The sequence below is a fragment of the Xenopus laevis genome, chromosome 5L, assembly GCF_017654675.1.
Source record: "Xenopus laevis strain J_2021 chromosome 5L, Xenopus_laevis_v10.1, whole genome shotgun sequence".
NCBI lineage: Eukaryota > Metazoa > Chordata > Amphibia > Anura > Pipidae > Xenopus > Xenopus laevis.
The window spans coordinates 52,330,561-52,351,883 of record NC_054379.1 but is presented as its reverse complement, the minus strand read 5'-3'; the positions used below and the strand labels follow the sequence as shown (position 1 = coordinate 52,351,883).

The 21,323-nt window shown below is 43.8% G+C and overlaps 1 long non-coding RNA gene across 4 annotated transcripts in view; it reads left to right on the top strand.

Moving 5' to 3' along the window:
* LOC121393667 overlaps positions 1-21,323 on the top strand; it is a 111,493-nt gene that overhangs the window by 6,330 nt on the left and 83,840 nt on the right. For all 4 annotated transcript variants that reach the window (XR_005961234.1, XR_005961235.1, XR_005961233.1 and 1 more), the window contains exon 2: positions 16,422-16,881. This is a non-coding gene — a long non-coding RNA (uncharacterized LOC121393667). The remainder of the gene's footprint in view (positions 1-16,421; positions 16,882-21,323) is intronic.

Sequence of the window (21,323 nt, the reverse complement as noted above, 5' to 3'; positions counted from 1 at the left end):
TCCTGACCCGCACCCAACCCTAACCCGCCCTGCTGCAGCCCGTGCTTCTGGGATCCTTTTATAGACCCACGCCGACCCGCTCCACAGGTTACGTCAGAATGATGCCACAAAAGGGGCGGGGCCGTCGGGTGCCGCCACCTGCGAGGAGCAGTGCGAGGTCGACCCGAACCCGCCCGTCCCACGGGTATCGGGTCGGCCCACACATCACTATTGTGTAGTGTGGAAAACACATTGTCGATGGGGAAGAGTGGGAGGTGTGATGAGTCGCTGGTCTCCGACCAGCTCCTGAGCTCTGTTGCTGCAGTTTGAAGGTGCACTGAGTCTGTGTGCAAGGGTGCCTGCCCGAGTGGGCAGGGACAAGCGCAAGCAGCCCTGAGAAGGACCCAGGCTTGAATGACATCAGTAACCAGCACCATCACCTCCCCTAATGCACGCCCAGTCCTTCTCAGTGCTGCTCTCTCTTTCAAGAAAGTGAAAAAAAGAGAAGGCCGACGGCTGCCCTGGCTTGCTGTAGCTGTAACAGGACATGAAATCAGGAGAAAGGGAGGAGTGTGATAAGAAATGCTAATATAACAAATAAAGTGGACCCCAAAGGTATCTAAAACATTAAGATACCTTTAGAAACGTTGTATTCAATTTTATTGCAAAAAGTATTGATTAAGCTACAGTTCAAAATTAGTGTATATGTCCCCTTTAAATATCTATGGAGCAGTAAAGGATGCCATTTATCCTATCTTTCTCATTCATCCATGGTTTGTAAAACTATTTTAAATTTTTTTTTTTTTTGCAATATAATTTTTATTGATTTTGAAGAAAAAAGAAATGTATATGAAGAAATAAACAAGAGAAATAAATAATAAATACATAAGTAAAAAAGGAGGGGGGATACAGAAAGAAGAAAAGGGGGAGGGGGAGGCAAGTCAGCATCCAAAATAATGAACAGTCATTTTTACGATGCCATTACATATTAGCACAATGCAAATTCGTTCACGGATAGATGATATCGTCAAGAAAGGATAACATGAAACTGAGCATTTAAACATAACTTGCGTAATAACATGCCCGTAACATCTCAGTATCAGAAGTTGCGTGACTCATAATGAGGGAACCAGCCCTCAAAAAGTGTTCTAGGAACTCAGTTATTATATTCCCTTTCCTTCCCTATCAAGACTCTAGTAATTGTTTGTAGTCGTCTGTATCTCTAAACAGTAGCCATCTCAACCAGGTGTCTCTATACTTAGAGTATTGCTTACTTGAAAAGGTAGATAACTCCTCAAATTTAGCTATCTCATTCACTTTACCTACCCATTCCTTAGCGGACGGTGGACTGGAAGATTTCCAGAGCCGTGGAATGAGTATCTTAGCAGCATTCAGTAGGTGCCTCTCCAGGGTGGTATCTGGGATTCCCTCGTCGATCCCAACCTCCCAAAACAATAAGACATGAGCGGGTGAGTCAGATAGTTTCCTCCCTAGAACTTTAGAGCAGAGTCGTAAAATCGTCGCCCAGTATTCCGACAGAATAGGACATTCCCAAAAAATGTGCAGAAGGGAACCTGTGTTAGCCTTACATCTCCAACATAGATTACTCACAGCAGGGTAGATACGGTGTAGTTTAAGGGGTGTGTAATACCATTTACTCAGGATCTTGTAGTTGAGCTCCTGAATTTTACAGCATCTAGAGCTAAACATTAGATTACTTATTGCATTGCTGCAGTCATCTTCTGAAATGTCTAGGCCTAAGTCCCTTATCCATGCTTTCACAAATGGCAGGTGCTTTAGTTCAACTTTGAGACCTAACAAATCGTACACAAGTGATATTGTATGTTTCGGTGGTACATCTTTACTGCATAAATTTTCGAATGGGGTGAGTTGTCTACCCAAGGTTTTCGTACCGCCTAAATAGGTGTAAAAATGTTTAATTTGAAAATATTTATACTCCTGAAGGACCTCGTTGGGCCTAACTTGCCTAAGCAAATCTAAACTAGCGAGGTGGCCTTTTTCCATCACATGTAAAAATTGTAGATGTCCATCTACTAACCATTCCTTAAAGGTAATAGACCTTAGTGCAGCTGGAAATGCTGGGTTATTCGTAATTGGTATGAGTGGAGAGGGGAAAGATGTAAATTTAGGGTTCCCTTTCACCAGATCCCAAGCCTTCATTGTACTTTTAAGTAGCGGGTGCAAGTTATGCAAAATCCGTCGGTGAATCTTGTCTATCCAGGGCAAGTGTATCAGGTGTGTACCTGTAGATTGTTGTTCGATCTCGACCCAACCTTTATTATCAAGATGGTAAGTCCAATCAAGAATCCTATTGAGTAATACAGCGTGAAGATAGCGTGCACAATCAGGGAGGGCTAGTCCACCCTCAATTTTTTTTTTATACAAAATGGCCGATTTTATCCTTGGATGTCGGCCGTGCCATATAAATTTTACTATGGAGGATTGGAAAGTCCTCAGCCAGTTTCGTGGATAGGAAAGTGGGACACATTGGAATAAATATAGCAATCTAGGCATAACATTCATCTTAATGACATTAATGCGGCCCACCCAAGACATAGGCTGTGTAGACCAGTTTTGGAAATCCTTAGTCAGATTAGTGTGCAGTTTCTTACAGTTAACTTCTACCCACTCATCGTAATCTTTCGTGATCACGATGCCTAAATAGGTGAATTGCTTGTTCGCCCAGCTATACGGAAAGTTCTTGGAAAGCCCCTGAATCGCGCGAGGGTGGATAGATATATTCAGCGCTAAAGATTTGGTATAGTTAATCTTAAAGTTGCTCAATGTCCCAAATACGTCAAATAAGACATTCAGGTTAGGAATGGAGATTAAGGGATTTGTTAGAAAAAAAAGCAGATCATCTGCATAAGATGCCACTTTGTACTGTCTATCCGTGATAGTGACACCCGAAATGTCTGGATGAGATCGAATATGTATAAGGAGGGGTTCAAGGGCGAGAGCAAACAAGGTGGGCGAGAGAGGGCAACCCTGTCGGGTGCCATTTTTGATAGAGATATAATCCGAAAGTACCCCGTTCACCCTTACTCTGGCAACAGGCCCATTGTAGAGAGATTGAATCCATTTGCTAACTTTATCACCAAATCCAAATTTTGTAAGGCATGTAAACATATAGGTCCAGCTAACCCTGTCGAAGGCCTTTTCGGCATCTGTCGACAGAAGCATAAGGGGAATGTTTTTATGTTTCGCGTAATGGAGTATGTTAATCAGTTTGTTGGTGTTATCTCTAGATTCCCTACCAGTAATAAAGCCAGTTTGGTCAAGACCTATCAGGGGATTAATTACTTTCTGTATTCTGAGTGCGACAATTTTTGCCAAGAGTTTTACATCGACATTTATCAGAGAAATGGGTCTGTAGCTGCTTGGATCCTCTGGATTTTTATTAGCCTTTAACAAAAGGGAGATATGCGCTTCCAGAGAATTATGCGAGAATTGGGCATTAGTTTGTAGGGCATTGAATGCATTTGTCAAATGGGGAATGAGTAAGTCCGAACATGTTTTATAATAGCCTATGGTGTATCCATCTGGTCCTGGACTTTTGCCTGTCGGGGACGATTTAATTGCTTGAAAGACTTCGTCAGAGGTAATGTCTGCCTCTAAGGTCAAGCGTTGTGCTGAGCTTATTTGAGGGATACTCACTGAGTCAAGAAATGTATCAATTGCTTCAGAGTGGGATGCGCCATTAATTAATGGTGGGGAGTTAATCTGGTAGAGATCAGAGTAATACCTGTGGAATTCTTGTGCTATATGGGGGCTGTGATGCAATAAACTACCTTTTTTTGATTGTAAGCTATGAACGTGGTTTCTAGTGATTTGTGCACGTAAAAGTCGGGCTAGCAATCTGCCACACTTGTCCCCATGTTCATAGAACCGGTGTCTCATTCGTAGAATAACTTTCTCAGTGAAAAGATTATGATGATTTGCTAATTCTGTGCGCAGCGTAACTAGTTGTGACAAAATTGCTGTAGTAGGGGTACTTTTATGAGTGATTTCAAGTTTTCAAATTTCAGAAAGCAATTCCTCATGTTTGGCCTTGTGTGCCTTTTTTCTCCTAGCGCATAATTGGATAAGTATGCCCCTAATGTAGCATTTGTGGGCCTCCCAGATTGTTATAGGGCTAACATCCTCTGTCACATTTTCTTTAAAATAGTTCGTAAGGGCTTGTTTAAGTTCGTCCAAAAATACCGTATCCTTCAATCCTGCCTCGTTTAATCTCCAGGTATTTGCTCTGGGGGAGTCTGTGTTCAAAGAGACAGACAAAGATATAGGGGCATGATCGGACCATGAACGGGTGAATATTTCGACCTTACCTAGATCACCAAGGTGATGCTGGGACAAAAATAAGTAATCAATTCTGGTGTATAGATCATGTCTTGCTGAGTAAAAGGTGTAGTCTCGTTCTGTTGGTCTGGCAAGGCGCCATGCATCAATGACCTGTAGTCGGTGTAAGTCTTTTGTAATATTGCGAATGAGATTCGTAGCTATGCTAGAGATGCCTTTAGAACAGTCAATAGCAGGATCAAGAGGAACATTCATGTCCCCGCCCAGGATCAAGAGACCCTCTGTGAAACCCAGGAGAGCTTCAGTTATAGTGTGGAACGTTGTATCTTGATGTTCATTGGGTAGGTATATATTGGCAAAGGTGAGTTTCTGAGTGCCTAGGGTGCCTTTGACAAAGACAAATCTTCCATTAGGATCTTTTTTCGTGGAGAGGACTTTAAAATTAAAATTCCTTCCAAATAATATGGCGACCCCTTTGGTCTTATTTCTTTGGGGTATGCTACTGTGAATGTCAGGAAAATATTTATTGGACCACCGAGGAACAGACGAAATCTTAAAATGAGTTTCTTGTACAAAAGCTACCTGAGCTTTCAGGCGTCTTAATTCTGAACTTAGGAGAATACATTTTTTAGGAGAATTAAGACCATTTGCATTTAGGCTAATCACGTTGAGTTGTGCAGTACCAACCTTGAACTCTGAACGTTGTTGTGACTGCATGATGTTATGTGCTATTAGTCGACCTCCCAGAAATCAAAGAGGAAAGGAGACAAGGAATAGAGAAAGAATGAAGAGGAGAACCAGGAAGGAAAGAAAAAAAAAAAAAAGAAAGGTAGGTATGAAAGTAGAAACCTAGGAGAAAGGATAGAGGGAGGGGCTGAGAGAAGAGGGGGTAGGGGAAGAACAAGTGAAGGAAGGAGGAAAGAAATAGACCAATGGGGGAAGCAGATAGGAAGAAAGTCTCCCTATCAAAGGTTGATACGCTCCTACTAAAGAAGGTACGTCAACCCGTTACCTCCAATTAGTGAAATATACGCAAAGAGCATAGAAGGGGGGTGAGTGTCTGAGAGCAAACCGACCTAGGCGGTGCTCCGGCACACCGTAACTTCAGCTACCTGCTCAATGATTGAGGCTAAACCTGCACATTAATTTAAGCTAAACAGAGGGTGATTGTAAGGGAAAGTTTGCTCAAGCCCTATTGTCAGTACCTCAAGATTGGTCCCCTACATATCAAAAACTATATACTGCAAAACATGTTAATACTACGAGCATTTATATAGAAACAACAAAGAGGAGGATAACACAAAAAAAAAAAAAAAGGGGGAAGGAAGGGAGGGGAAAAACATCATAGAAACATAGTAATCAACCTCATTTAACATCATAACATGGTTATCTGTATATAAACTATAAAAAGTGTCCATTTTATAAAATCACAAGAAAAAAAAACAAAAAAACCCCGGAATGTTAGTAGACGTTCTGCCTTCAAGGCTGTTATCCCACTCTCATACTGTCTCCGATGTCGGTATTCCTGGTATGGGTAAAGCTGATGGGAAACATTCAAAAAAAAGGGGGGGGGGAAACCTCTAAGCATTCGCAGTGCAGCAAGGCAATGCCACAGAGATATAGGCTATAGTGTCTCTGACCAATGAGTCGATAGCGGGCCTATCCAAGAAAAAAGAAAGGTTTTGCCCATGTAGCGTAGTCCCGACTATAAGGGCAGAATGCTCAAACCTGCGGAACATGCTAATGCAGAATAATAAACAACAAACAACTGGGGGAGCGAATAAACAAGATCCGAGTTGTGAATATGTCTCTGTCTCGGTAACAACCAGGCTAAGCGTAGTGGGAAAAATAAAACAAAGATATAGTTTACCAGTACCCGAGTCCCAGCGGGTTCACGTAGAGTGCCAGGGTAAGAACGCTCGGGTTCGAGATGAGCAAAGGAAAGAGGGGTGCAGCAATCACCATTCAGCCATCCGCCTCTGGTCCGTCGTGGCCGTAGGCATAGTGGGCCCAAGCGGAGAGGTCCGGTGGTGCGATATTAAGAGCCGAACAGAAGTGTGTCGCATCTGAGGGTTCACGTAGGTGAAGCCATGATCCATTGTGCCGAACAGCTAAGGCGAACGGGAAGGCCCATCGGTAGATGACTTTGCGCGTCTTCAGGGTAGCCGTCAACTCTTTCAGATATCTACGTTGTAGAATCGTTGAATGCGCCAGGTCTTGGTAGAGCTCAATCTTATCGTCTCCGATGGATAACTCTCCCGCCTCTCTGGCCTTGCGGAGTATTGCCTCCTTTGGGGTGAAATGGTGGAGGCAGCAGAGCAAGTCCCTGGGTTTACCTTGTCTCCCATACAGCACTCTGTGGAATCTTTCGATCCGTATCGGTTCATCTTTGTCAAGGCCTAGCAGTTGCCTGAAGAGGTCCTCAATAAGTTGGCGGCCGTCAGGCAGATCAAACTTTTCTGAGAGGCCTCTGATTCTAATGTTGCATCGCCTATTCCGATTTTCGGAATCTTCAGTGGCTCGTTTCAGCATGTAGATTTGCCGTTCCTGGCTGGTAACTTTTGCAGATAGTTGAGCTGTTTTATCAATGAGGTCCAGCTGCGTAGCTTCTAAAGATGTCAGCTTGCCCGCTAGTTTAGTAATTTCCGTCTGCAGGCCTATTACCTCATGCCTTATGGAGGATTTAATTTCCTTCAGTAACTGGGCTAGGTCAGATTTGTTCGGCAGGTCGGCGAGCAGCGTGTGAAGGGCGGGAGAGTCAGAAATATTGGTTGTTATGTCGGCGGTGGGGCGTTGGTCTTCATCTTCCGCCATATTAGATTCTTCTGACCTCTCTGCCTCTTCAGTCGGTTTCTCAAAAAACTGTTCGATATCACGGTTTTTCTTTGCCCCCGCTGTCTTTGGGGTACTGCTGATGGTTACCGCTTTCTGGTTCCTCCTCATTCTGATGAGTTGCAGGAAGTTTGCGATAAGTTTAGGGTAAAAGTATGCCGGAGCTCCACAAAACACGTCCTAGTCAGTGCACCATCAGGCCACGCCCCCACTATTTTCAATTTTTATCGGTTTTGTATATTATGAAGCCTGTAATGCGATAGCTATATTTGTAGAAAGTTTTTTTTCTAATCCAGATAAAGTCTTACTTAAAGTGGTGGTTCACCTTTGAGTAAACTTTTAGTATGATGTAGAGAGGTATATTCTGAGACAATTTGCAATTGGTTTTCATTTTGTATTATCTGTGGTTTTTGAGTTATTTAGATTTTTATTCAGCAGCTCTCCAGTTTGCAATTTCACCAATCTGGTTGCCAGAATGCAAATTACCCTAGCAACCATGTATTGATTTGAATAAGAGACTGGAATATGAATAGTATAGAACCTGAACAGAATGATAAGTAATAAAAAGTAGCAATAACAATAATTTTTTAGCCTTACAGAGCATTTGTTTAGTAGATGGGAGTCAGTCACCCCAATTTGAAAGTTGGAAAGAGTCAGAAAAAGAAGGCAAATAATTCAAAAACTATAAAAAATAAATAATGAAGACCAATCGAAAAGTTGCTTAGAATTAGCCATTCTTTAACATACAAAAAGTTACATTAAAGGTGAACAACCACTTTAAGGAAGGAGAAAAGGCCTCAATCTATTTCTTAAATACAGTTTTCCTTGCTGTAGCTAATAATTTGAGGTATTTTAGTATGTTGTCAAGAATGACGTATTACAGAGGATAAACTAGTTTCTATTATCAATACCCATGAGATTAAATTGAGAGGATAATGAAAATTGAGAACACAATCTTGAATATCGTTCCAAAATGTTTAATTAGAGGACATTCTCATGGTAGATAATGTAAATAATGAGGTAAAGAAAAAACACATTTGGGAGAGCTGTTAAGGTATTTGCCATTATTTGAATGAAAGTTAAATTCTTTGTATGTCAAAGGGATCAATCTGTAATTTTGTTCTCTCAGCACTCCAGAAAGTAGTTTATAAAAGTAGAATTTACTAAGGATTCTGCAGAGACTTCATGATGCATTATTTGCTGTGGATTCTGTGGGATGAGAATATTTTTCCATAGATGGGATTGAATGAAACGAAACACTGAAAGAAATCGCCGGAGCTTGGTCTAACTCAATACGGAGTTGAGCAGCTGCTAGAAGCACCCTTGTGCCAGCGCTCAGTCTAACCCACACTCTGGAATTGACCAGCTGCAATAAACAATAACAAGCCAATATTTGTACAGAGAGAAAAATGACCAGCACACAGTTTGCCTTTAAAGGACCAGTAACACCATTTTAAATTCATAATCAAAAATAATGGATAAACATTACTTACCTCCAATATGCTGCTCTTTCCTGCTGTTTGCGTAATACATCGGAAGAAACTCAAACCGACACTGTCCCACGGCGTCCAAGGGGTCCCCGCCATCTTCTTGCTTCTCCCTTGTTCTTCCCTACGTGCGCGCTGCTGTGAGCCTCTTCCGGGTCTTGACCTGGCTTCCTGTTTCTTGGCGTCACTGTTACTTAGCAACCAAGTCGCCAGCTTCAGTTCCCTCTGTCCCCCAGCCACTCTTCCCCAGCTGTTCCTCTCCCCTCTCATTCTTCCTGAAGCCTGGTTTGCCATCCATTTTCCCTCTCCCACCACAGTTCTCTCTCCCCGCAGCCTCCCTTGCCCAGTCGTTCCAGCCCCTCCCCTCAGCGTCTCTGTCTCTTCCCCGCAGCCTTTCCCTCCCCTGCAGTTTTTCACATCCCACAGTCTCCCTTGCCCAGCAGTTCCAGTCCGTTCCATCCCATCCGCATCTTTGTCTTACCCGCAGTGCAGCCTTTCCCTCCACATAGCCCCCCTTGACAAACTGTTCGCTCGCAAAGCCTTTTACTCCTTCCGCCTCTCTCCAGTCTGCACAGCAATAATTACCTCCCGGCTTCTCTGAATTACCTCCAACTTCCGGGTTCCTTACAGCGGAAGTGCTGTGTGGAAGATCAGCGTTTGGAGCGCGCGGTCGCCAATTCGCCGTTCTCCAGAGAAGGTTTTTTGAATTTTTTTTTAAAAAATGTAAGCTGTGTCATATAAATGTATTGGGGCATGACTGTTATTTGTAGCTTATAGAATCGATTTTTTAGATAAAATTTTTTAATGTTACTGGTCCTTTAATATTAATTGTGTGTATTACAAAAAAATGAGGTGTTAGTAGCACAAATTAGCCAAAATATGTAAGCTCACGTGCCACGTCAAGGCCCCTCATTGTACGCAAGTCCTACACTATCCATTAGCATTCTTAGTGTTTTTTGTGCATTTAAAATCAAGTGCCCCAGCAAACAGTGTGACTGAGAAGTAAGACCAACAGTGCACTTACCCTTTACTCAGAAGCTCTAGTGAGAAAGCACATCAGTGCTGTCCAGACGAGTTAGAGTTACTTTCCGGTTTCATGCGTTCAGCAGCAGGGGAGCGCAGGAGTAGACGCACTGATTTCTTTTCAATGGGGCTGTACTCACACATGTAAGCGCCAAACGCAGTTTGGGATGCAGCATGTTGCATTTTACCTACAATCGGTGTGAGTACAGCACCATTGAAAAGAATTCATTGCATCTACTCCTTGCGCTACCCTGCGGCTGAACACATGAAACCAGAGCGCAGGTAAAAACGCTCGTCTGTAAAAGCCCTTAAGCCCCAGCTCATTAACATACACCTGTAAATCATACCTTGTTTTAATGGCTCAATGTCAGCTATAGGCAATTTTTGGCTGCAATTTGTGCCACACTTTGGCCAACATATGTAAGCTCATGTGCCACGTCAAGGCCCCTCATTCCTATACTATCCCTTAGCATTCTGAGTATGTAGTACATTTAAAATCAAGTCCCCCAGTAAACAGTGTGACTGGGTAGTAAGACCAACAGTGCACTTACCCTTAATTTTTCTCTCAACCAAATGTTATCTGATTGAAAGGAGATGTATTTGTTGTTTTTTTATAAAAAATCTTTATTTGCACCAAAAAATACATACAAAATTTAATGAAATTTGACATTACAGTCGTGAATGGGATTACATATGTAAATTGGAGGAGGCCTACACACATTCCTTGTCGTACACCCCAATAACCAGAAACATACACTACACATCTGATTTTCCTAAACAGTAAAATAGTTACAGTTTCTTTTCCCTGGGGCTGTTAGGGTTGCCTCCTTTCGTATAGATTTTTCTGGCCTGAATGAGAAGTCCCTGCTTGGTAAAATCAAGGGAAATGGGCAAACTGGTGATGTCACGGAGCCGGGATTGGGCAGGTATGGGACACCGGGGTGCAGAAATAGGCGTATTGGGCAGTGGGAGATGAGAGGGAATGTTTAAAAAGGAGTTTCTCTAGTCGGCCCTCCTGTCAGTGCAGACGTGGGATTTGTCATCCTTCACCTCTGGAGGCAGGACAGAATAAACTTGTTGACTCTTGGCTCCTCCTCCTCCTCTATATATATGCTGGCTCCACGATTCCTTCCTCAGTTTTTTGTCCTGCCTTGGAGGAAAGGACAGTAATCATTTTTTTTTTATTATTTTTTCTTTTCTTTTATTCTTTATTTAACAGGTTTTTAGTATCACCTTCAAGGCACGCAGCGCTGCCACTTAGGTGCAACGGGATATCCAGGCATGCAGGAACTGCCTGAGGCCATAGGTGATACGCTGAGCTATCACAGGCTAGCAACCCAAGGGTACGCAGAGCTACCCACATTACTCAGGAGGTTGTTTTTCATCCCACACTTCCCTCCCATCACGATGGGCAAAATGGGAAACACATGGAGGGGATACCTACAGTTACACATATACAGCTGAGACTGCTAACACGCCATCCTGCAACCTTCTCTAACAGCTACAGCTTGGCTGACGCAGGGGAGTGTTCCCTCTCTTAGCAAAGACTTACAAACTGGCACCACCGTTGTATAGGAAGGTGTACAGTGTTCATTGCAGGAGTTAGCGACTCTATGGCGGCTGTAAAAGGCGCGCGCTTACCAGTTACTGTGTTCTTCAGCGGTTGCTAGGCAACGAACCGCTCAGGGACAGAAGCGCGCCAAAACAGGTTCGCGCCTCTAACTGAGTCACACTGACGTCACCAGACCGCGCCATTGCATGTTGCATACTGCGCACGGAGCACTTACAGTATAGTCTCCTTCAGCAGCAGCCTGTCTACGGAATGACACGGATCAACAGGTGATCATTACACTAAAAAGACACCAAGTATATTGCGCTCCAGATCAGAACAGCATAGCTGAGCCAGGGGTACAAACTCCTTAAGGGGACACTATAATACATTATGGAGAAGACAGATTCCCTAACAGAGCTACGTGCAGATATTCAAGGGGTAAAAAAGACAAAGAGGCCTGAGAAACTACCTAAATGCAAGAGCTGTAGACATTCTTTAAGGAAGTCAGAGAGAAATTACTGCTCGGACTGTAAACCACAAAAAAGAGCAGAATCACAGGGACCACCCATCTTGTCCCCTCAAACCATGCCATCACTTACAGCAGAGGGATCTTGTGGTACTCCCATTGCTGATGACAGGGGTAACTCACCGGGACCATTTTTACCGGCACCAACCACACCTTCCATGCCCCACTCAGATGCGGCAGAGGTTGCCACAATTACCCCACGGCATAAACCAGATTCAGGCCCCCCAACTACAGTACCACCTCAATTTGGGGAATTTATGCAATGGATTATGAATTCAATCCAACCACAGCCTTCAACATCTAGACCAGCCCCACTGGTGACCAAAGCACCAAAGAAACGCAAAGCCCCAACAACACTAGACTCCTCATCGGAATCAGAGGACAGGTTGGCATCAGATTCAGACGAAGAGGATCAAACCCTTCATGAGAAAAATTTTTCTGATCATGATTCCACAGAGGTGGAGTCAGACACTGAACAGTCAGGTGTTGCTAATCCCGAGGTCTCCCGAAAATTACTCAGGGAAATGCTGCAAACATTAGAAATCAAGGATGAGTCAGTGGCCCTATCGAAAGCAGATAAGTTGTTGGGGGTCCAAAAGAAATCTAAGTTGACATTTCCAGTCTATAACTCAGTAACACAGGCTATTGAAGCAGAATGGAACCAACCTGAGAGACGAATCGCTCTTACTCAGAGATTCTTCAAAACCTACCCAGTACCAGAAGAACACCAAAAGAAGTGGGACAAAGCCCCTCGTGTAGACTCGGCAGTAGCTAGGTTATCCAGACATACAGCTCTCCCTGCTGAAGAGGCAGCTTTCAAAGACCCACTAGATCGTCGCATGGAATCTACCTTAAAGAGGTCTTATATCCAGGCGGCAGCTATACTTCGACCGGCGGTAGCTTCTGTGGGCCTAGCTCGCACAGCCAAACATTGGGCACAAGAACTGGCCCGCAACCCACCATTCTCAGGCCAGGAATTACAGGAGGAACTGGACAAACTCATGACGGCTTTCACATTCTTAGCGGAGGCCTCTATGGAGATTACCAAGCTAGCAGCCAAGGCCACTACGAATGCAGTAGTTACCAGATGTGCACTATGGCTACGACACTGGTTGAGTGACACTGCATCTAAGATGAGACTCTTATCCTTAAGATTCACTGGTGATTCACTCTTCGGCCCTGACCTCAAGCAGATCATAGCAGAGGTGACGGGGGGTAAGAGTACTTTCCTCCCTACCACAAGAAAACAAAGGTTTGACACACCAAACAAATTTCCTAACAGAAAGAGTTGGAATACACAGTCCAGACCCTTTCGCTCCTTTCGTTCCAACTTCAAGACGTCTACCTCTGACCAGACACAGAAGCGTAGACCAACATGGCAACAACACAGCCGTACAAACACTAAGAAGACGACCCCAACCAGATCCACTTCCGCCTGACTCAGCCCATCAAGGGCAGGGTCGAGTGGGGGGAAGGCTACAAAGATACCTTGGAGAATGGGAAACACACGTTACAGACAACTGGGTTCTAACGATAATTCAACAAGGCTACAGAATTCCATTCTCACCCCACCTACCACCCAGACAGTTTCGTACATCAACTTCAACCACCAAGCAGCAACTTCTCCTGCAAACCACAACATCTCTATTACAAGAGGGGGTAATAGAAGCGGTACCAAAGCAATAGCGGTTCAGAGGCTTCTATTCCAACCTCTTCTTAGTCCGCAAGAAGGAGGGCACATTCAGACCGGTACTCAACCTCAAACCCTTAAATCCTATGGTCGCAAAGCAGAGGTTCAAGATGGAATCAGTTCGATCCGTAATAGCATCCATGGAACCATACAATTTCATGACTTCCATCGATCTTCAGGATGCATATTTACACATACCGATCTACCCAGACTCTCGCAAATTCCTGCGGTATGCAATAGGCGACCATCATTACCAATTTTCGGCCTTACCCTTTGGACTCTGTACTGCGCCACGTGTGTTTACCAAGGTACTCAGCCCAGTAATAGCCTACCTCAGACAATTGGGCATAAAGATTCTCCCCTATTTGGATGATCTTCTGATATCGGCACCATCTGCCGCGCAGGCGGCCAGAGACACAAAGACTTGCCTTCAAGTACTGACCCGGCACGGTTGGTTAATAAACTATCGCAAGAGCGCTCTACGACCCAGCCAGAACATCAGATTTCTGGGCCTCAACTTCAATTCTCAAACGCAGAAAGTGCTGTTACCACAAGACAAGATAGACAATTTGATTCAAACTACTCAGTACTTCCTAGCGGCTTTAACAGTTTCAGCAGAGGACTGTCTCAGACTGCTGGGACTGATGGTCTCCGCTCTGGAAGCGATTCCCTTCTCGAGATTTCACATCCGGCCGCTTCAAAACAATTTTCTCTGCCAGTGGAACAAGGACCACAAGGACTTGCAACAACTCATACCCATAACAAACACAACCAAACAGAGTCTGCTTTGGTGGACACTCCCGGAAAATCTCAACAAGGGCAGAAGCTGGGCCCCAATTCACTGGGAGGTGGTAACCACGGATGCCAGTCTCAGAGGTTGGGGAGCAGTTTATCACAGTTACACCCTACAAGGCCGGTGGGAACCAAGGGACAACGGGTTACCCATCAATGTCTTGGAACTAAAAGCAATCACGAATGCACTGGAGGGCTGGACGACACTACTCCAGCACCAGTCGGTCACCTTAACCAGGATGTTATTGTTCCTTCTTTCTGTCCGCATCCAACACATGACAGGGAAAAATCACTTCATACCTTGGACGCAGTGAGGGCACTGCGGATATATTTGAGAAGGTCTTTACCATACCGGCAGTCTGACTCTTTGTTTATTTCCTATGCTACCACTCACAAGGGCTTAGCAGTGTCTAAGAGAACTATTGCTCGCTGGTTAGTAGAGACGATCAACGTGGCTTATGATTTTCAACATAAACTCAGACCTTTTGCAGTTAAAGCCCATTCTACAAGAGCACATAGTACTTCATGGGCGCTTCAAAATATGGCAACTGCAGAACAAATCTGCAAGGCAGCTACTTGGGCTTCTCCCAATACTTTTATAAAGTTTTATAAGTTTTTAAAATGTTTTCGCTTCTCAACCAGCCATGTTTGGCAGGAAAGTTTTACAGGCTGCAGTAGCAATATGATTAGGTAAATTGAGGCTACTCAGTCGTTCATTATACCCACCCTTCAGAGGGACAGATTTTGGACATCCCACAACGTCTGCACTGACAGGAGGGCCGACTAGAGAAAAGGGGATTTTGTACTTACCGTAAAAACCCTTTCTAGTAGGCCCGAACTGTCAGTGCAGTAAGTCCCACCCAGGCTGATTTTAGTATGGGCACAGGGACCTCTTTCTCGCTATCTACTCTGGCTGTTGTCTCTTGCTCTTCTTTCTGACTGTACTGTCTCCACTGACTGAGCTTACAAAAGAACTGAGGAAGGAATCGTGGAGCCAGCATATATATAGAGGAGGAGGAGGAGGAGCCAAGAGTCAACAAGTTTATTCTGTCCTGCCTCCAGAGGTGAAGGATGACAAATCCCACAACGTCTGCACTGACAGTTCGGGCCTACTAGAAAGGGTTTTTACGGTAAGTACAAAATCCCCTTTTTTTCAGCAAACCACTTTAGGGAGGGAAGGAGAAGATTCTCCTTATTTCTGGGGAACAATCTAAAAACAACTGAATTGAAGACATTATTTGGCAGATGAACAACCCATTTTATTGCCGGTACATTAGTAATACCAGTCCCGGTTCTAGCTGGTGTTTTTCTGGCTAGCCCAGTCAAATATCAGCTGTGTGGCAACCTTAGGGGCTATACCTGTTTTCACTCGGCACTGTATAAAATAAAATGCTATCAGGACATTTATAAGTATTCTTTTGTGTTTGAGTTGTTATTGGTAAGGGATTTCTCCCTACCAAGTCCTCGGACATACTGTATACCAGGTAGTAAACCAAAATACACAGGAAGTTTCCTGTTGTCGATTGTGGGGTAATGTCTGTACATATTTTGTCCAGGTAGCAAAGAAGATAGTTACTTAGAAACAGGGGCAATCCTGGCACCTCCGCCAGAGGCAGCAGCAGTTGCTGCTGCTGCCTCCCTCCCCCGGAAATCCGCTCTTAAAGTACCAGGAGCAGCATTTTTGCTGCCCCTGGTACCTAGTGGGGCGCTGCCGCCTGAGGCTACAGCCTCAACTTGCCTCATTGGCAAAGCACCCCTGCTTAGAAACATAACATGAAAATTACTTTTAAATTAAAAACTGATATGTATTTAAATTGTAAGGAATTGTTTTTTCGTATAAGGTCTGGAAATTCTCTATGCCCCTCTAAAAATCCTTATCCAATAGTGAAGGTTTAAACATTTTGGAAGATGAAAGGTTGTATTGTAACCAATCAAAATAAGCAATCGTTTGGGTTATCGATTTCCTCTGATAGAATGTTACAAATCACTGTTTGTGCATAAAGCCTAATTTGGAGATATATTTGTTAAAGAATGAAATGGGAAAAGTGTAAATGAGAGAATCCTTTAAACTAGGCTTGTTGAACCAGAGGGGTAGTTGAAAATAAAACAATTTCTCTTTGTCAGAGATTTGACATTTGCTTATACAATCACCCCAACAAAGAATATTTGTAGGGGAATTGAGATGTTGTAACCAATTAATATTTTTTCTTTTCCATTTAGGAGACTGGAGGCTAAGCCGAGCAGAGGAGACTCACGTTCCTTGTTAAAGGGGAAGGAAAGTCTTTTTAACTTGGGGGTGCCAAAATTTAGGCATCCCAAGTGATTTTATTTACTTAACTGATAACCCAGGCTGCTGCTCCTGTCAACAGAAAACTGCACCGGCCCAGGGTTCTTCCAGAGAACACCACAGAGTGATTCTCTTTTTCCACTTCTTCAGACATAACTGCACAGTGGTGTGAAATAGCTGTTTTATGTTGTTGTTGTTGTTAAAGTATGGCTTTTCACTGTGTATGCACAGCTGTGGGAATAAAGAATAAGCATGAACAGGATCCCTCTGTGTAGCTCACTGGGCCTTTGCAGTTTTCTGTTGATAGGAGCAGCAACCCTGGGTATATACGATCACTTAGAGCTGCCTAACTTTTGGTACCTTCAAGTAAAAAACATGCTTTCTCCTATAAAGGTAAGTAAGGGTAACCTGATAATCATATTTATGTAATCGGTATAGTATTTGCCATACTATAAAATTGTTTCTATAAACTTGTTTATTTTTAATTTCAGAGGTTTTTTTTTGAATTGTTCATTAAGCATTTCTAATATATTTTCCTTAGATTGTGTAGTTATTTTTAGATCTATATTAATATATTTGCCATTTTCAAAGATGTGCCTTTTTAATGCTGACTAGTTAAATCTCTGTAACCAGGTACCCCGAGACCATCATTTATTTTTGGACAGTAACATCAAAAAAATTAAAATGTAACAAAGTAATAACAATATGATGAACTGTGGCCCTACATTGATAGCACTGATGTGCTTGTTTTAGAAACACTACTAAAGTTTATACAATCAACCTGCTGTGTAGCCATGGGGGCAGCCATTCAAAGCTGGAAAAAAGAAAAAAGGTACAGATTTACATAGCAGATAACAGATAAACTATGTAGAATACAATGGGATTCTACAGAACTTTTCTGTTATCTTCTATGTCACCTGTACCTCTTCTTTTTTCAGACTGATTCGCTGTCCCCATATTTATCTGTATAAACTATAGTAGCCTTTCTGAAGCAAACACACCAGTTTTACCAGTACATTTACATTTTTATTAATTGTAAACACATTTTTAGTTTCAGTAGAACAATTTTTTAGATTTTTTTCCTTTCCAAATGAATTAAAAGTATTGAGCAAATTCACCATAGGATAGATGCATTTAAGAAAGATCAACATTTTTTAGAAGGCAGTCCTTCCTTTTAAATTTAATGGTGCATTTTTCTGTTTATTATAAAAATGTGCCATCTTTTTTTATCATTGGAAGTCATCAAAAATAGAGCCAATAAAGATCTGCTGGAAGTTATATACCTAGATTACCTTAGATGTAATATTGTTTCTTTTTGATACCTAGTTGCAATAGGACTTTAGCAGAAGAAAGGCCTTATATATTTATTAGTTCAGTCTTTTGGGTTTAAACCCAGAAATAGACTCAAAGTTTGTAATATTGAGAAGATATTTTTATATTATGAGAAGGATTTTTCACAATTAAGAAAACTCAAATGCTGGTAAACACAAGGATAGATTATTAATATCCAGAGCAGGTAATCAGGAGGACATCTTGAGATATCTGATGAGGAATTCCAATGTTATGTTGAACAGTAGGAGTGAGAGAGGCCAACCCTGTCCAGTCCCTCTTTTTAGGTGGATTACTCCTCACATTTCATCAGCTACGATTTTATGTGTCTTCGAAGAAGTGTATAGCAGCTGAAAAATATTCCATCACTAGCAGATGCCATAGCGGGCACTATTGCTACTTCTATTGCGAAAGCCATGTCAAAGGTTCAGGAGGTTCCAGTGAAAAAACACAAGCGCACACTATCTAAGCTTGACGATATACCCTCCCCCACTTCTCACTCTCCGGATGTATCTGAAAGCTAGGGATCCAACAGGGATGAATTTTCATCCCCTGCCCAATCAGAAGATGACGACAACGACGAGGAAGAAAATACCAGAGAGAAGGATACCTCTCACGACATTGACGGCATTATCATGGCCGTCATTGAGGTGCTAAAGCTTGACTCCAACGCAGATTCCTCATATCATAAAGGTCTTTTTAAAAGAAAGAAAAAAATCTGCAACCTGCTTTCCCTCGCATGAACAGCTGACAGCGGTAATCCAGGATGAGTGGAATTTGCCAAAAAGGGTGTTTCAGGCATCACGCAGGTTCTCCAAGTCCTACCCCTTTCAAAGGAGTTTGTGGAGAAGTGGTCCGTTCCACCACTAGAAGATGTGGCAGCCTCACACCTGTCCAAAACAACTACTCTACCAGTCATGGACGCAGCCACCTTCAAGGATACTACAGAGAAGAGGTTGGAAGGATCCCTAAAAGCGGTCTTCTCAGTTGCAGGATCAGCTCTTCGGCCATCCCTAGCCTCAGCATGGGTGAACAGGGCCATAGAAGCATGGGCAACCTCGCTCATACTGGGCACACCCCAGGTAGAACACATTCACACTGCTCGTTACATAGCAGAAACCAATGCATTCTTATGCAAAGCAGTTCTGGACACGGCGCAGCTCATAGAACGTACCTCGGAGCAGCACCACGGACCTTATGGCTAAAGAACTGATCATCCGACATCAGTTCCAAGAAATTCTTTACAATTTTACCCTTTCAGGGTCTTTGACTATTTTGGGAAAAAAACAGCTTCTCCATTTCTGGGAAGCGTGGCTACGTCACTCTTCAGATTCCTGGGTGAAGGAAATAGTCACAGAAATAGTCACAGACGGCTATCACCTGGACTTCACTTCTCTTCCCCACAGGAGATGCTTCATGTCAAAAGTCCCGTCCACTCCAAGCAGAGCTCAGGCCTTCCAGGAATGTGTCAGATCTCTTTGGAACCTAGGGGTAATCGAACCAGTCCCATCACAAACGAGATTTTACGACTACTACTCCAATCTCTTCATAATTCCAAAGAAGGACAACACATTCAGACCGGTGCTGGACCTCAAAGAATTGAACCTCTTGATCAGATTTGTGCAGTTGAAGATGGAAACCTTGTGCTCCGTAATCTGGGGAATGGAACCAGGACAACTGCTGGTGTCCTTGGGCATCAAAGACACTTATCTCCATGTCCCCATCTGGCCACCCCACCACTAGTACCTCCTATTTGCCTTTGGCAAGCGGAATTTCAAGTTTGTAGCACTCCTGTTCAGGCTAACCTCGGCGCCATCCATCACACAGGATGATTTTCCTCGACACGCTGGGAGTGTTCCTACCACAAGAGAAGCAACTCAAGATCCACAACCAGATTCAGCATTCCAGACATTTGGACGTAGGCCTTAAGCTAGGTTCACTGAGGGTCCAGGTATCGGCATTGTCTCTACTTTTTCAGCTCAGATTGGCTCTTGATTCTGTGAGAACGTTCCTACAGGGGGTGGCCCATATAGCCCTCCCCCCACGACTAACACCAGTTCCCACATGGGATCTCAACATTGTTCTGGACGCACTCCTGGACCCCCAATTTGAGCCACTAGGCTCAGTCGAACCATCATGGATGATCTGGAAAGTAGTACTCCTTCTAGCAGTATCATCAGCACGCACGAGTCTCTGAGCTGGGAGCTCTTCTCTGTGACCCTCATCTCCTAAGTTTTAACAAGGAAAAGGTGGTACTTTGTACCAATCTGAAATTCTCGCCAAAGGTCGTTTCATCCTTTCATCTCAACCAAGACATAGTAGTGCCATCCCTATGTCCGGAGCCCAAGAATGGATGCACGGCTTTGATATTGTTCGGCCCCTAAGATTATATCTATCACGATCCAAAGTGTCTCGCAAGTCAGATTGTCGGCTAGTCATTCCAGCCTACCAGAGCAGTGGGGGCATCATGGGCCTGGCGCAACTCTGCCTCGGCTGAGCAGATCTGCAGAGCGGCCATGGTCATCAATTCACACTTTCCGAAACTATACCAAATTCATTCCTTTGCCTCCTCTGAGGCAGTCTTTGGTCGCAATGTACTGCACACAGCTGTGCAGGACTAAAGGCAACAAAAATTCAGTTACTATTTTCACCCTCACTATTGTTGTTGGGGCTGCTTTGTCCCCACTGGTCTCCTGTGTCCCCCGGAGATGCCAGAGAAAATAGGATTTATGTACCTACTGGTAAATCCCTTTCTCTGTCGTCTAAGGGGGACACAGGATTTCCCACCCTCTGTAAATAGTTGATTGTTGAAATAGTGTTACTGTTCTCTCTACCTCTCTGTGTCCGGTTACTTGGTACCAACTGAGTTGAATAGGAAAGTACTAGGGGTAAAGCTGGAACATCCAGGTATGCCCTCTTTCTTATCCAATCAAGTGTCCTGCCTCCAGGAGGATGGAGCTTAAAGGGGAAGGAAACCTAGTTGGCGCCCCTCCCCCCCTCCCGTGTGTTTCCCACCCTCCCCCCTGGCCTACCCGTCCCGCTGGGCAAATGCCCCTAACTTGTTACTTACCCTTCTGCGCAGGTCCAGTCCAGGGAGTTCACAGACAACATCTTCTTCCACGCGATCTTCCTGCTTTGACTGGCGCATGCGCAGTAGGAGCATTTCGCTGGCACGATCTACTGCGCATGCGCCAAAAGTACATTGTGACTTTTGGCACATGCGCAGTAGATCCGTACCGGCGAAATGCTCCTACTGTGAATGCGCCAAATCGCCGTTTAAAGCAGGAAGAAGATCGCATGGAAGAAGATGTCGTCTGTGAACTCCCTGGACTGGACCTGCGCAGAAGGGTAAGTAACAAGTTAGTGGCATTTGCCGGGTTAGGCCAGGGGGGAGGAGGGAGAGTGGGTTTTTGCGCCAACTAGGTTTCCTTCCCCTTTAACCCCACTGGTCTCCTGTGTCCCCCTGTTGACTACAGAGAAACGGATTTACCAGTAGGTTAGTGATG